Genomic DNA, 16,718 nt, shown 5'->3' with positions numbered 1-16,718 from the left:
CATTCGGTGAAGCACCCAGGGGCTGCACGAAGGGGCGCACAAAGGGGCAGGCCCCTTTGTCACGCTCCTTAGGCGCGCGGCGCCTGGGAGCCTGCTAGCGTTTTTAAATCTGGTGGGGTCGCGTCTGATGATGTCACCAGCGTGACTTTTGGGCTCGGGCGGTGTCGGTCAGCGTTGTCGGGCGGAGGAGGGCCCGTCCCGGAAGACTCCTCCCTGGGTCGTCTCCGACGGCGATGGCGGCGTGAGAGGGCCGGATCAGGTCGGTGCGGGACGCAGAAGAGGAAGAAGCAGGTAATAATAAACTCCCACGTGGCCGGCACAGGGGCCCACGGAGGTAGGGCGAGAGATTGATAAAACATAAGCATTGTCAAGTAAGTGTAAAACATTGATAAGACAGGCGAAGAGAGAATTTGAAATGAAGTTGGCCATAGAGGCAAAAACTCATAATAAAAACTTTTTTAAATATATCCAAAGCAAGAAACCTGTGAGGGAGTCAGATGGACCATTAGATGACAGAGGGGTTAAAGGGGCTCTTAGGGAAGATAAGGCCATTGCAGAAAGCCTAAATTAATTCTTTGCTTCTGTGTTTACTAATGAGGATGTTGGGGAGATACCAATTCCGGAGATTGTTTTCAGAGATGAGGAGTCAGACAAACTGAACGAAATCACTGTGAACATGGAAGATGTAGTAGGCCAGATTGACAAACTAAAAAGAGTAGCAAATCACCTGGACCGGATTGTATGCATCCTAGGGTACTGAAGGAACTAAAAAATTAAATTTCTGATTAGTAAAAATTTGTAACCTATTATTAAAATCATCCATTGTACCTGAAGACTGGAGGGTGGCCAATGTAACCCCAATATTTAAAAAAGGTTCCAGGGGTGAGCCGTGTAACTATAGACCAGTGAGCCTGACGTCAGTGCCGGGAAGAATAATGGAAACTATTCTCAAGATCAAAATCGTAGAGCATATAGAAAGACATGGTTTAATGGAACACAGTCAACATGGATTTACCCAAGGGAAGTCTTGCCTAATAAATTTGCTTCATTTTTTTGAAGGGATTAATAAACATGTGGATAAAGGTGAACCGGCAGATGACAGGATTTGGATTTTCAGAAGGCGTTTGACAAAGTCCATCATGAGAGGCTTCTAAGAAAACTAAAAAATCATGGGATAGGAGGCGATGTCCTTTAGTGGATAACAAACTGGTTAAAAGACAGGAAACAGAGAGTAGGATTAAATGGTCAATTTTCTCAGTGCAAAAGGGTAAACAGTGGAGTGCCTCAGGGATCGTACTTGGATCGGTGCTTTTCAATATATATATATAAATGATCTGGAAAGGAATACAATGAGTGAGGTTATCAAATTTGTGGATGATACAAAATTATTCAGAGTAGTTAAATCACAAACGGATTGTGATACATTACAGGAGGATCTTGCAAGACTGGAAGATTGGGTATCCAAATGGCAGATGAAATTTAATGTGGACAAGTGCAAGGTGTTGCATATAGGGAAAAATAACCCTTGCTGTAGTTACACGATGTTAGGTTCCATATTAAGAACTATCACCAAGGAAAAAGATCTAGGCATCATAGTGGATAATACTTTAAAATCGTCGGCTCAGTGTGCTGCAGCAGTCAAAAAAGCAAACAGAATGTTAGGAATTATTAGGAAGGGAATGGTTAATACAACGGAAAATGCCATAGTGCCTCTATATCACTCCATGGTGAGACCACACCTGGAATACTGTGTACAATTCTGGTTGCCGCATCTCAAAAAAGATATATTTGCGATGGAGAAGGTACAGAGAAGGTCAACCAAAATGATAAAGGGGATGGAACAGCTCCCCTATGAGGAAAGGCTGAAGAGGTTAGGGCTGTTCAGCTTGGAGAAGAGACAGCTGAGGTGGGATATGATAGAGGTCTTTAAGATCATGAGAGGTCTTGAACAAGTAGATGTGAATCGGTTATTTACAATTTCGAATAATAGAAGGACTAGGGGGCATTCCATGAAGTTAGCAAGTAGCACATTTAAGACTAATCGGAGAAACTTCTTTTTCACTCAACGCACATTAAAGCTCTGGAATTTGTTGCCAGAGGATGTGGTTAGTGCAGTTAGTGTAGCAGGGTTCAAAAAAGGTATGGATAAGTTCTTGGAGGAGAAGTCCATTAACGGCTATTAATCAAATTTACTTAGGGAATAGCCACTGCTATTAATTGCAGCAGTAGCATGGGATCTTCTTAGTGTTTGGGTAATTGCCAGGTTCTTGTGGCCTGGTTTGGCCTCTGTTGGAAACAGGATGCTGGGCATGATGGACCCTTGGTCTGACCCAGCATGGCAATTTCTTATGTTCTTATGGTGCTCGCTCTCAACCATGCCATTTGTCTTGCTGCTATAGCTGTAGCCGAAGATCTTGCGGAAGGACTCAAACGACTCATACACTGACAGAAGTAGATGGTGAATTCCTTCCTCCATGTCTGTAAATGGCTGTGGAAGATTTTTATCAGAGGCTAAACATATGGGACGTAATCTCTAAAGAAATTCAAATAAATACTGGATTACGTAAAACTGATAGTGTTGAATTTTTGTTGCTAGCATGAATGAATGGTATACTTTACGGCCGAAGTCATTCATGGACTTATGGTCCTTCCCTGGAGGTGAATTGCCATGAAGTTTTGACCTTTTTGCCTTTGATAGTGCAGATTCCACTACTACTGAGTCGTGTGGTAATTGTGTGAAATCGTAAATTGTTAAATGACACATACGGTACTTGAAATCCGTTTTCCTTGATGTAGCTGTGGTGGTAAAAGGTTTCTTCCACATTTTACGAAGGACTGTATCCAGTACTGTATGTGGTGATAGAGCTGTTGGCTCTGGAGGCATTTCAAATATTTTCAGTATGCCAAGAACCTCCGTCCTAGGATCAGGAATCTTTCCCGTCTCAATACTGAAAAGAGAGCCTACTTTCTCGATGAACTTTACGTAGGACAAGCCTTCGGGAGGCGAATAAGGTTTCGGGAAACCTTCTGGAGGGTCAGTTGGAAAACCTGTAAATGAGCCAGGGGACGATGGCCATGGCGAGTCTGGAGAGTCCGGTCGATCAGCAATTGGAGATGGTGCCGACGGTTGAGAGGGAAGGAGTGGAGTTGGTGAAGGCTGAGAAGGCACCAGTGAAGGCTGAGGATGTACCGTGTTTAGGATCTTGAAGAAAAGTATTTAATGCCTGCGAAATCTGTAACATCGCTTTAGATGCGAGAGGTTGTGCAGGTCCTGGAGGCACTGCTGCTATGAGCAAGTCTTGAGTAGGGCACTGTGGTCTACTAAGGGAAGACCAATGAGAATCAGAATCTTCGCTAAAGGTGTCGGAGTCATGGAGAGAGACTAGTTCCAGATGCTGGTCAGAATCTGTGTCACTAGGTTTTGAAGATGTTAGATGTTTCGTTTTTGTGACTTTTTAAGAGATTCCTGACTTAGCAGTATAGGCTGCGTCAAGACTGGTGCCTCGTGCGTCTGAATTTGAGGTTGAATCGATAGCTTTGCATGTTTTAAGTCATAATGCTCCGTTGCGTCGCGTGGCATAGACGCTGTATGCTTAGATGCGCCTTTGTGCGCCGATATGTTGTGTGCGCCGATATGTTGTGTGCGCGTAGCCGCACGCCGATACATCGTGCACCGATGAGTTATGCGCCGGGCTAAACACCGAAGCGCCGTGTGCGCATCCTGGCACCGACGCACCATCCAGCTTCGGCCGATTTGATCTTTTATGACATAACTTCTTCGATGTCAATGAGCGGGATCAAGCGGGTTCAGTAAACTGAAAAATACGCAGCTCATGAGGGGATTTCTATGAAAGAGGAGTTGCGGCCTCCACTCCCTTCACTGGCCTTGGTGGATTGACCGACCTGGCCGAGGTACCCCCTAGCGACGCAGACCTTTTAGACTGAGTCTTTTTCGGTCTCTTCGACGGTCCCGGCAAAGACTGTGTTGACAATACCTTTAGGCGCGCAGTTTTTTCTGCGCGCTTCTTTTGGGCTCTGGGAGACATACGAGCACAGTCCCGGCATGAGACTTGTCGTGTTCCGGTCCCAGGCAAATGTAGCAGTAATTATGTCCATCTGTAATGGACATAATTATACCGCACTGGCAGTACTTAAATCCGGATGGCTTACGAGCCATCACTGCCTAAAAGAGTTGAAGAAAAAACAAAATTTGAGAAAAAAATCTCTTCAGAGACTAGGAGAAAAATCCCGCGTGCAGACTGCTCGCGGAAAAAAAGAGACTGAGGTAACAAGGCAATCGCGCGGGAAGCTCACCGCGCAGCCATACAGAGTTCAAAACTCTGTACTAACTGAGAAAACTCCACCTACTGACCGATCGCGAGACGCTCCCAGACAGCATGGCTAATTCAGCCCTGCTATTGACAGGAAAACATATTTTGAGGCACGCATGCACGCTGCCACAAAGACCATATAATTAAATAATTCATACTGTTTGAACAAAGATAGCTGTACAAATATCCAAAACCCCTGATGCATCCCGTACTGTAGGCGAAACTCGGCCAGAGTCGGGCATTTTGGATTATACATACCTGGTTCATCTTTTTGAATTTATCATTATTGTTTCATCCTTTATCTCCTTAATAAATATAATTTTTAAGAGCTAAGACGACTAGTCTACGCTTTTTACTAGCTGCCTGACCAATATTTCGGGGACAGCTGTTTGAAAGGGTGACTGATAAGAACAGGGGAAGAGGTAGCAGAAGCAGTAGTACCTCCAACTGTCCTCTGCTGCCATGCCAATAAAGCATTGTTTAACTTGAAATGTTTTCTTTCTATAGACACCAAAAAATCTTGAAACCTAATAGAAGTGTGAAACTTGTATATACTTAGTAACATATTAAGAGTTTTACTTAAATTTTTCTCAAAGATTTGTCTCTTGAACCTGAACATATAGTATGATATACTGCATATAAATGTTGAGATTACTTACCTGATAATCTCCTTTTCCTTAGTGTAGACAGATGGACTCAGAACAAATGGGTATAGTGTGCTCGTGCTAGCAGTTGGAGATGGATCTGACGTCAGCACGGGTATATATACCCCCACAGGAAGTGTAGCAACTCAGTAATCTTCCTTGCAAAAGCTGTTATGGATGTATGTGTACTGACGATCAATGAAATAGTGAAACAGGATTCCCCTTACCGATTGATAGGCGCTGGAGACCACCAGCAGTCCCAACCGGAAGGCGTCGGCACCTGGCAAACGGGACGCTCTTATGTAAGCAAAAATGACATGGCTTACCTGGAATCGGTGAAACCCATGTATACCGGCAGCCGGGCGGGATGCTGAGTCCATCTGTCTACACTAAGGAAAAGGAGATTATCAGGTAAGTAATCTCAACATTTCCTAGCGTGTAGCCAGATGGACTCAGAACAAATGGGATGTACAAAAGCTTTACTCCCAGCCTGGGCGGGAGGCTGCCTGAGGACCGCCCCCGCAAATGCTGTGTCCTCCCTGGCCTGGACATCCAGACGGTAGAACCTGGAGAAGGTATGGAGGGAAGACCATGTCGCCGCTTTACATATTTCTGCAGGCGACAGCATCCTGGATTCTGCCCAAGATGCTGCTTGGGCTCTGGTAGAATGAGCCTTGACTTGTAGAGGCGGTGACTTCCCGGCCTCTACGTTAGCTGCTCTGATAACTTCTTTAATCCAGCGGGCGATGGTGGGCCGAGAGGCCGCTTCTCCTTGTTTCTTCCCGCTGTGCAGGACAAACAGATGGTCCGTCTTTCGTACTTCTTCTGTCATTTCCAGATATCTGGGCAGCAATCTGCCGATGTCGAGATGGCGTAGTAAACGCCCTTCTTCTGATTTCTTCAAACCCGCTGTGGTAGGCAAGGATATGGTTTGGTTGAGGTGAAATTGTGAGACCACTTTAGGTAGAAAGGAGGGAACCGTGCGAAGATGGATAGCCTCAGGAGTGATTCTGAGAAAGGGATCACGGCAGGACAGTGCTTGTAGCTCTGAGATGCAGCGTGCTGAACACACCGCCAGCAAGAACACCATCTTCAAAGTTAGAGAACGGAGAGACAGGCCCCGAAGGGGTCTGAAGGTGGATCCCGCGAGGAAATCTAAGACAAGGTTGAGGTTCCACAGGGGCACTGGCCACTTCAGTGGCGGACGAATGTGCTTGACTCCTTTCAGGAAGCGAGAAACATCTGGGTGCGTGGCAATGGTCTTGCCGTCCCTCCTGGGACCGTAGCAAGACAGCGCCGCCACCTGAACCTTGATGGAGCTGAGGGAGAGACCCTTCTGAAGTCCATCCTGCAGGAAATCCAAAACAATAGGGATTGTGGTCGCATGTGGATTGGTGCCATGAGTGTCGCACCAGGCTTCAAATACTCTCCAGATCCTTACGTAGGTGAGGGATGTGGAAAACTTGCGAGCGCGGAGGAGAGTATCTAACACTGGCTCCGAGTAACCTCTTTTCTTCAGTCTAGCCCTCTCAATGGCCAGACCGTAAGAGAGAATTGAGCCGGATCCTCGTGGAGGCTGGGACCTTGACGTAGCAGGTCCCTGAGAGGAGGCAGGGGAAGAGGCTCCCCTGCCAGCAGTCTTCTCATGTCCGCGTACCAGGGTCTTTCTTGGCCAGTCTGGCGCCACTAGAAGAACTAGGCCCTGGTGCTTCTGAATCTTCTGGATAAGGGTGCCCAGCAAGGGCCACGGAGGAAAGGCGTATAAGCAGGGTCCCTGGAGGCCATGGCTGAACCAGGGCGTCGATCCCGTGAGAGAACGGATCTCGCTTGCGGCTGAAGTATCTGGATACTTGAGCATTGGACCTGTCCGCCAGTAAGTCCATGTCCGGAATCCCCCAGTGATCCACAATCATCTGGAAGGCTGTGGGCGACAGCTGCCATTCCCCCGGATTTAAGCTTTCTCTGCTGAGGAAGTCTGCCGTGGTGTTGTCCTTCCCGGCAATGTGGACGGCGGAGATGTCCTGAAGATTCGCCTCTGCCCAAGCCATCAGCGGGGCTATCTCTAGGGACACCTGTCGGCTTCTGGTTCCGCCCTGACGGTTGATGTATGCCACCGTGGTGGCGTTGTAGGACATCACTCTGACTGCCCGATTCCGCAGTCTGTGAGCAAATCGCAGGCAGGCTAACCGAACTGCCTGTGCCTCTAGACGGTTGATGTTCCACCCTGACTCTTCTCTGTTCCACCGCCCTTGTGCAGTGAGTTCTTCGCAGTGTGCTCCCCATCCGCTCAGGCTGGCATCTGTGGTGAGCAGAATCCACATGGGGGAGGACATCTTCGACCCCCTGCTCGTGTGGTTGGACTGCAACCACCACCGTAACTGGGTCCGCACTCTGGCTGGCAGAGGTAGATGCACGGAATAATTCCGGAAGCGGGGGCTCCAGCGAGAAAGCAGGGAGTGTTGTAGAGGTCTCATATGGGCCCTTGCCCAGGGTACCACTTCCAGGGTGGATGCCATGAGGCCGAGAACCTGCAGATAATCCCAAGCTATGGGCCGGCTGGCTCCCATCAAGGACCGGAGACGCGTCTGAAGTTTTAACCTTCTCTTGGTAGTTAGACTGACTTTGTCTGCCTGGGTGTCGAACTGGACTCCCAGGCATTCCAGTGATTGGGAAGGCTGTAGGCAACTCTTGTTGAGGTTGACTACCCATCCCAGGCTTTCCAGAAGGGCGATCACCCTGTCGGTTGCCCGATGGCTCTCCTCTCGTGATTTCGCCCTGATCAGCCAATCGTCTAGGTAGGGATGGACAAGGATTCCTTCCCGTCTGAGCGCCGCTGCTACCACTACGACCACCTTTGTGAAGGTCCGCGGCGCCGTGGCTAACCCGAAGGGCAGAGCCCAGAATTGGAAGTGGCGTCCCAGAACCTTGAAGCGTAGGTAGCGCTGATGATCCAGATGGATCGGGATATGCAGGTAGGCTTCTGACAAGTCTAAGGCCGTGAGGAATTCTCCTGGCTGTACTGCGGTCTTGACTGAGCGCAGAGTTTCCATGCGAAACCTCGGGACCCTTAAGTATCGGTTGACTGACTTAAGGTCCAACACGGGCCAGAAAGTGCCCTCTTTCTTGGGTACCATGAAATAAATGGAATAGTGTCCAGAATTCATTTCCCATGCAGGTACTGGGATGATGGCTTTCAAGGACAAAAGCCTCGCCAGGGTAGCTTCCAATGCCGCCTTCTTGTGTATTGGACACGAAGATTCCACAAACCTGTCCGGAGGGAGGTGATGGAAGTCCAGATAATACCCCTCTCGGATGATGGCGAGGACCCACTGGTCCGACGTAATCTCGACTCATCTGGGGTAGAAGAGGGTTAACCTACCCCCTATGGCTCCGTCCCCCGGATGGATCGGCTGATTCTCATTGGGAGGCGCGGCCGGGCTGTGAACCCGAGCCGGCTCCCCTCTTATGCTGCTTGGTCCGAAAGGACTGGTTCCTGGCCTGAGGACAAGGTGCCTGGTAGCGACTCCTATAGGGAGTGAAGCGTTGGGAGCTTCTACCTCTAGAGGGCCTCAGAAAGGCACGCTGGTTCCTTTTGAACCTATCTTCCGGCAATCGAGGTACCGGAGAGGCGCCCCATGTGCTGGCCAGTTTATCCAGGTCGCTGCCGAACAGGAAATAACCCCTAAAGGGCATTCTGGTGAGGCGTGTCTTCGAAGGAGCATCGGCTGACCAATTCCGTATCCAGAGCTGCCTCCTGGCAGCTATGGAGGATGAGACCCCCTTGGCTGTCTTACGGACTAGGTCGGATGCGGCATCCGTGAGGAACGAAAGAGCTGACTCCATGTCTGTTGCCGGAGCATTGTTCCTGACCTGTGACAAACAGGAACGCGTCACCACTGTGCAGCAGGTTGCGATCCGCAAAGATAGAGCTGCCACCTCAAAGGTCTGTTTCAGGATGACGTCCAGGCGCCTGTCATGAGGCTCCTTGAGGACCGCCCCCCCTTCAACTGGAATGGTAGTGCGCTTGACCACAGCGCTAACCAGGGCGTCCACCTGAGGGCACGCCAGCATCTCCTTGATTGCCGGTTCCAGGGGATACATGCCTGTCAGGGCCCGACCCCCTTTGAACGAGGCCGCTGGTGCAGCCCATTCCAAATCTATCAGTTGCTATGCTGCTTGCAAGAAGGGAAAATGGCGGGCTGTAGGACGAAGACCTTCCAGCAGAGGGTTCTGCGTAGAGGGCACCGTAGTGCTGGGACCTGTAATAGCCAACTCCGCCAGGCACTGAGATACCAGGTCAGAGAGATCTTCCTTGGGAAAGAACCGCCTCATGGTTCGATATGGCTCAATCCCCGAGGGAAGTTCCCCCTCCTCAGGGGGTTCGGACTCGTCCTCCGAAACATCAGGGTCCGCCTGAACCGGACTGCTCGGAGGCGGGCGTCCACGATAAGGGCGCGAAGGTCCAGGGGCAGGATCAGCTGGAGCAGCAGCAGCAGGGCCTGGACGAGAAGCTGATTGCATCTGTACAAAGGCATGAATCCCCTTAAAGAGATCTACCCAGGAAATGGAAGCGGTCTCTAGTCGTCGGGGTACCAGGTCCCCCGGGATTCCAGGTTGTTCGAGACTGCCCGCTAGATCCCGGGTGGCCCCTGGGGAACTGTCAGCAAATCTCGGTTGTGACTGGTCCTGGCCCGAGGCTCCCATTGCCTCCTCACATTGGGCACAAAGAGAGTCTGGCTCCACGCTGTGCGTGGCTCTAAGCTGGCATGCTGAGCAGAGGCAGAGAGCTTTTATGCCGGAATCAGGTGGCGCCGCTTCAGGCGCCGCTGGGGCACTCGAATATTCCATCGCGGCTTGCGAATTTAGCGCTGAAGAATATGCGCTGAATACAATATGCGCTCAATAATATGCGGCAGCAATATGCGCTCAATACAACAGGCGCTCAACAATATGCGGCAGCAATATGTGCTTAATAGAACAGGCGCTCAACAATATGCGGCAGCAATATGCGCTTAATAGAACAGGCGCCCAATAATATGCGGCAGCAATATACGCTTAATACAACAGGCGCTCAACAATATGCGGCAGCAATATGCACTTAATACAATATGCGCTCAATAATATGCGGCAGCAATATGCGCTTAATACAAGCGCTCAATAATATGCGGCAGCAATATGTGCTTAACACAACAGGCGCTCAATAATCTGCGGTCAGCAATATACGCTCAATGATATCCAATATGCGCTCATTAGTATGCGGTCAGCAACATACACTCAATGATATCCAATATGCGCTCATTAGTATGCGGTCAGCAACATACACTCAATGATATCCAATATGCACTCATTAGTATGCGGTCATCAACATACGCTCAATGATATACCATATGCGCTGAATCATATACAGGCGGTTATCATGGGCGCTCAATACCTGAACAAGGCCGACAAAATGGCGACCTCTACGGCGTGCTGCATACAGGCAACGCCGCCGATCCTCGTACCTCGGAGACGAAAAGTAAGAGATGTACGCCTTACCTGATCCTCGGCGCTTCCCGGTTGGAACCCGGGCGGTCTCCGGCTGCGGGGGAAGAGGGGAAATACCTTCACCACCGCACTTGAGGAAATGCACCCGCTGCCTCTAGGTCCACGCCGGGACCGAGGCGCCTCTCAGCCCAGCCCAAGCCCTTCTCGCTCGGGGGCTAGGTCCCTGCCGCGATTCGGCCACCGGACCGAGGCCTGAAACCTCCGAGGGATCGCGGAAATCACCCCGGGAAACTCAACTGGGGGAGGGACCCGAGGGTATCACCGCAGGAGTGTTCCTGTAGAAATTTAGTAAGTAGAGTATAGAAAGTAGAAAATAGAAAGTAGTATTGGAAAACACGCTCTGCGAGCGTGCAGGCACTCCAAACTGCTTTGGAGACGGAAATTACTGAGTTGCTACACTTCCTGTGGGGGTATATATACCCGTGCTGACGTCAGATCCGTCTCCAACTGCTAGCACGAGCACACTATACCCATTTGTTCTGAGTCCATCTGGCTACACGCTAGGAAATATGAAGTTACATATATACAACAGTTATACCAGCCGATATAAAATGAAATTTAGATGCAAAACAAGCAAGTGGAAAATTAAAACAAAACATGCCAGTAAACAATCAGTCAGACGTTAAGGGGAACTAAAGTGAGAAGAAATGAAGTCATGAAACTGAAGGTACCAACTGTTCCTTTTCATTCAGTATCATTAAAACATGCTCCACTTTTCGGATCTTCAAAAAGTCTTTTCAATATCTAAAAACTGGCAAAAAAATTAAATGGAAGCTAGGAAAGAATATGATTGCACATAACCACGATGAAAGCACCATTTATATGAAATACTTTAACACTGTAGATGAAAATAAAATAGATCTATTCAAATAAATGGTTACAAAAGATTTATTGTGCAAAACCAACTATTTCTGTGTGAATATCCTTACAGTCAATAAGACCGTATCACCAATAGTGAATGCTAAAACTGGCCAAAACTACTGTGATAAGTAATGGAGGAGTGGAGGAATAGCTTAGTGATTACAGCAGCAAGCTCTGAACCAGAGAAACCAGGGTTCAAATCCCACTGCCGCTCCTTGTGACCTTGGGCAAGTCACTTTACCCTCCGTTGCCTCAGGTACAAACTTACAGGCCGATACAGTAAAGCTCGGCCACGGTTACCCTGCATCTAACCCCAGTCTGTCCTGTACAGGAAGCAGAGTTGAATCACCTTTCTGTTGCAGTGAGACACAAACAGATCTACAACTGGGCTCCCCAAGAGGCGGAAGATCCTCTTCGCTACCTCCTGATCCAGACACCACACATGGGGTATAAAGGCACAATTCAGTCTGTCCGCTATCACATTATCCATTCCAGCCATATACATGGCCCTGAGCACCATCCAGTGGGACAAGGCCCAGGACCAGATCCGGACAGCTTATCACAGGAGGTACAACCCAATGCCTCCCTGCTTGTTGACATACTACATAGCTACTTGGTTGTCTGTTTGCATCAGGCCAACTTTGTTAGACAGCCAGCCAATCTCTGAAAGCCCACAGCATGTACCTGAGTGCCAGGAAATATATTTGACAACGTGTTTCCTGGGCGGACCAGAGGCCTTGGGTGCAGAGCCCCTCTACATGAGCTCTCCACTCCAAGGTGGTTGCATCCGTGGTTTAGGACAATTTGGATAGGGGGACTTTGGAAGGATATTCCCCATTCCAAATCTGAGAGTACCCACCACCAGGACAAAGAGTCCCAGAGAGACTGGGGGTTTCGGATGTAATCCTAGAGACTCTGCATGGCCTGGTGCCACTGTGACCTCATGGTCCTTCTGACTCTGCGCTTGTGCAATCATTCCAAAGGATTAACATTGGACTTTTGCTGCCTTGTGGCCCAAAAACCTCAAATGTGCCGAGTTGACACCTGCTGGCTCTGTCAAATCACTGCTGCTATGGATGCAAATGTGAATGCCCTGGATCACAGCAGGATGGTTTTTGCCTGAGCTGTGTATAGCAGGGTTCCTATGAAGTCCAACTGAGGTGATGGACTGAGATGGGACTTCGGGTAGTTGATGACAAACCCTAGTGACTCCAACACCCAAATGGTCAAGTGCATGGATTGAGCGGCTCCTGCCTGAGATGTGCCCTTGACCAGCCAATCATCCAGATAAGGGAAAACATGCACTTCCAGTCTGCGGATGTGTGCCCCCACCACGGCCAGGCATTTTGTGAAGACACGTGGTACAGACACTAGCCCAAAGGGCAACACACTGTACTGGGAGTGCTGTTTTCCCACCACAAATCTGAGATATTTCCTGGGACTTGGAAGTTCTTGATTTGAGTGTACACGTCATTCAAATCGAGGGAGTATAGCCATACCCCTTTTTCTAAGAGGGCAATCAAGGTATCGAGGGAAACCATCTTGAACTTTACTCTTTTTAGAAACTTGTTCAAGGCCCTCGAGTCTAAGATGGGACAGAGTCCTCCTGTTCTCTTCGGAATCAGGGAGTACTTGGAGTAGAATCCCTGCCCTCTCTGCGTTGGTGGGACAGATTCAACCGCTCTGGCCGTTAAGAGGGCGGAGAGTTTCCTTATCAGTAACTCCTGTTGCACTACTGGCTCCCAAAACGGGCACAGAAGGCAATTTGGAGGGACACCCAATACATTTAATTGGTACCCTTGATGGTCAATGGCCAGAACCCACTGGTCCAAGGTTATACTGGGGCCACTGATCCGTGAAGAATTGCAGCCTGTCCCCAACAGAGGAATCCATCCCAGGAGCAGATGACTGGCTTATGTTCCCTCTGATTCAGTCAATACCCCATCCTGGGACAGCCATGGGAGCTCAATGCTGCGAACAGGAGCGAGGGGCTGGAGGATAGTACTTCCCTCTGACAATAGAAAGACTTCCTCTGACCCTGTCTCACCATCCTCCTGGCTGAGGTGGACGGGTCTGAAGTGCTGGCAGAGAGTTGTTGGAGGGGCTCATAGTGGTCCTGCAACTGGGCTACCGCATCCCTCAACTTATCTCCGAAGAGACTCTCTCAGCGAGTCAGTGACTCTTTCCTGTACCTTAGGTCAGACATCTGAGACCCGCAGCCATGACATTTTGCGGGCGCCGATTCCTGCTACAGAGACTCAATTCCATTTACATTGTAGGTTGTACGAACCTAGTGTTTTCTGCACTCCAGGACCTTATGCACAAGTGGCATTAGAGTATCCTGTTGCTTGGCCACCTCTTGTATCTGCTTCCAGAGGTGATGCGGGCAATGAGCATGACTCTCTAGAATACTTTCCTCCCAAAAGCGTCCATCGCCCTGCAATCCTTCCACGGGGGTTCCCAAGATGTGGGTCAGAGCTCTTGGCCCTCTTGAGGACGGATTTGATTACTACCAATTGGTGTAGCAGCTGATACTTATCGAATCCAGTAGCCTTCTGGATGAGGCAAACAATCCGCCTTCCTGTTCACGGGAGGTACTATGTGGGGATGTTTCCCATATCCTCAGCAGCAACTCCTTAATGATCTCATGCACCAGGACCTCTTTGGGAGCCTCCACGAACTGGAGGATTTCCAGCATTTTGTTCCTGGCATCCTCCTCCTTCAATAATTGAAAGGGGATGGCCTCAGCCATCACCTGCACAAAACCTGCAAAGATTAAGTCCTCTGGTGGAGACTTCAGTCATTCTTCTGAAGGATATGGCTCTGAGGGGAGACCTTCCGAGTCCTCGGATGAAGAATCTGCAGTGTCAACTCCCAGGGGTCAAATGGAGCCTCATCCTCACTGTAGTCCACAAGAGATGGGGCCCTAGGTGCTCGGCCTTCATCCAGAGGCATAGGCACCGGTAGCAGCAGTGCTGGCAAAGCTGGACAGGGGGCTAGAGGCCCCAATATCCCTGCCAGCCTCGGTGGAGTTTCCTCCTCAGAAGAACCGGCAACGACCACCATAGCAGTCACGGGAAGCATCTGTGCCCCGCCAGGCATCTATGGTATCCTGGAAAACCACCAATGAGTACACTGAGCCACTCCAGCGGTTCCAGAATGGATAGTGCTGGCATCAGTACAGTCTGTGCCATAGGTCCGATGCCCTGCAGCATTTATTTCACTGCCAGCTGGACTCGCTGCTCCAGCTCCTCCTCGAAAGCTGCAGATACCAACACCAACTGGGAGGCAGGAGGGGTGACTAGATCTTCCTCAAATCCCCGAGGAAGATCGGTGACTGGCACCAGGACTGGTGGAGACCGTCGTGAACCCCGGCATCAATAGAGGATTGGCACTCCTCGTCGTGTGTTCGCTTCGAGGACATCATGGCATGAGCTGGCGCCTCCCTGAGCCCAGCACCGTGCAAAGGCGACTGGTGCCGACGCTTCATCAGTTTCCCTTGGTGCTTGGCCTGGTCTTTCTCTGGTGCAGAAGTCAATGAAGATGAACCCAACGTCCTCGACCTGGAAGAAACTAACAGGGGGTGGTCTTCAGCGACCCTATCCTCCAGTGGCATTGACAGAACCAAAGGCCCTGCCGATGTCAATGGTGCAGTGTCCATTAGTGCAGATGCCGCCAATGCAGACGTCGATGGCTCAGGCATTTCGACTTGAACAGTTTCTCCATCATATTGAGTTGAGCGCGACATCCCATAGGGTCATGTGGGCATACATGCAGCAACCCCAGACATCATGCTATGACTCCAGGCAGAGGACATACCTCGTGGGGGTCCGTGATGGACATTGTCCTCGGACAATGGGGGCATCGACGAAAACCAGACGAGGCCATGACGAATGAAAAGGGCAGTAAAATGTGAGCAGTGACAGCGGGCAGTCGAAGCCGGTGGGCACAGAGGCAGCACCGCCACAGGGGGGCAGGAATGAAAGCAAAAAGAAACTTACAGAAAATGTCAAAAAATCTGACTAAGGAACCCACGGGGAGGAGCCAAGAGGGCCCCAGCATCGATAAAAACGTGAAAAAAAAAAAAACGAAAACAGGTGAAACGTTTTCCAAAGGCAATTTTCAAGGAAAAAGCCAAGAACTCACTTAACTGCAAGGTGAAAGCTCCGTGGGAAAGAAAGAAAAAAAAAAAAAAAAGACTGAAGAGGGACTCCGTGTGAATGCATGGTATAGTGCATGCTCAGTGTGCTTAGTCAAAATTCCAGAAACTTTGACATAAGTTTTCCGTGCCAGGCTCCATCCGATGATGTCACCCATGTGAAAGGACTATCATCCTGCTTGTCCTAGGACAAAAAGCAGTGACATTGAAATAAGCAATTAAATGAAATAATATGGTGATTTTCTTTACCTTATATTAAACCAGAATATTGCACAAAACTTAAATGTGAAAATCATAAAATTTGGTATTCAGGGGTTATTCATTAAACTGCAATAACCCAGAAAGCCAAGTCCCAATAAAATCACGTTGGGGCAATTTTCAAAACAGTCTGCAGAGTTATCAATAATGCAAGTATTTCAATCCATGGATTTTATACCAACTCTCAAAAGGGAAAGCATAAATTACTCTCTTTAAAAGTTGCCAAGGCTGGGTCCTATTGTTGCCGGGTCGAGCCCCAGGCCCCGGCCAGTGATCCTGACCCTGGTCTCTCGAGGCCTTTTTCTGTCCCAAGTCCTCTTCAAAATGGCACCAATTGGTGGAAGGATGCCCCTCAATGATGTTAACCAGACAGCGCCATATATATATACATACAGCCATGCATTTCAACAAGTGAATAGAGTGAAGGAGTAGCCCAGTGGTTAGAGCAATGGGCTGCGAACCAGGGAAGCGAGGATTCAAATCCCACTCCCATTCCTTTTGACCTTGAGCACTGCCTCAGGTACAAGTTTAGGGCCTGATTTATTAACTTTTATTTCCCCCATAGACACAAAATGGGAGAAAAGCTTTAGTCAATCAAGCCCTTAGATTGTAATCTGTATGGGGATAGCACACCACCTGACTGTAATCTTCTATGAAGTGCCAAAAGGCAGAATATAAGAAAAAAAAAAACCAAAAACTACAAAACCATATATTTCTTAATCAGTACCATCAAATCTAATAACTGGAGGATAATATCATGGTTATCTTGAAATCCAGAATACACCTGATAAAAAACCCCACTTTCTTCGCAGCATTGATATATGTTGGACTACTTTGGCCTGAAAGAGGAAGACTTCCAAAGCCAATAGGTTCTGGGTTTGAAGAGCATGAATATTCCTCTTTGAAAGTTGATTTGGGGAG

At 49.1% G+C, this 16,718-nt stretch overlaps 1 protein-coding gene across 6 annotated transcripts in view; it reads right to left on the bottom strand.

Moving 5' to 3' along the window:
• PTBP2 (polypyrimidine tract binding protein 2) overlaps window positions 1–16,718 on the bottom strand; it is a 308,274-nt gene that overhangs the window by 198,394 nt on the left and 93,162 nt on the right. The window lies entirely within an intron of this gene.

The sequence above is a fragment of the Rhinatrema bivittatum genome, chromosome 10 (genome assembly GCF_901001135.1).
Source record: "Rhinatrema bivittatum chromosome 10, aRhiBiv1.1, whole genome shotgun sequence".
Classification (NCBI taxonomy): domain Eukaryota; kingdom Metazoa; phylum Chordata; class Amphibia; order Gymnophiona; family Rhinatrematidae; genus Rhinatrema; species Rhinatrema bivittatum.
This window is presented reverse-complemented; position numbering and strand designations above follow the sequence as displayed.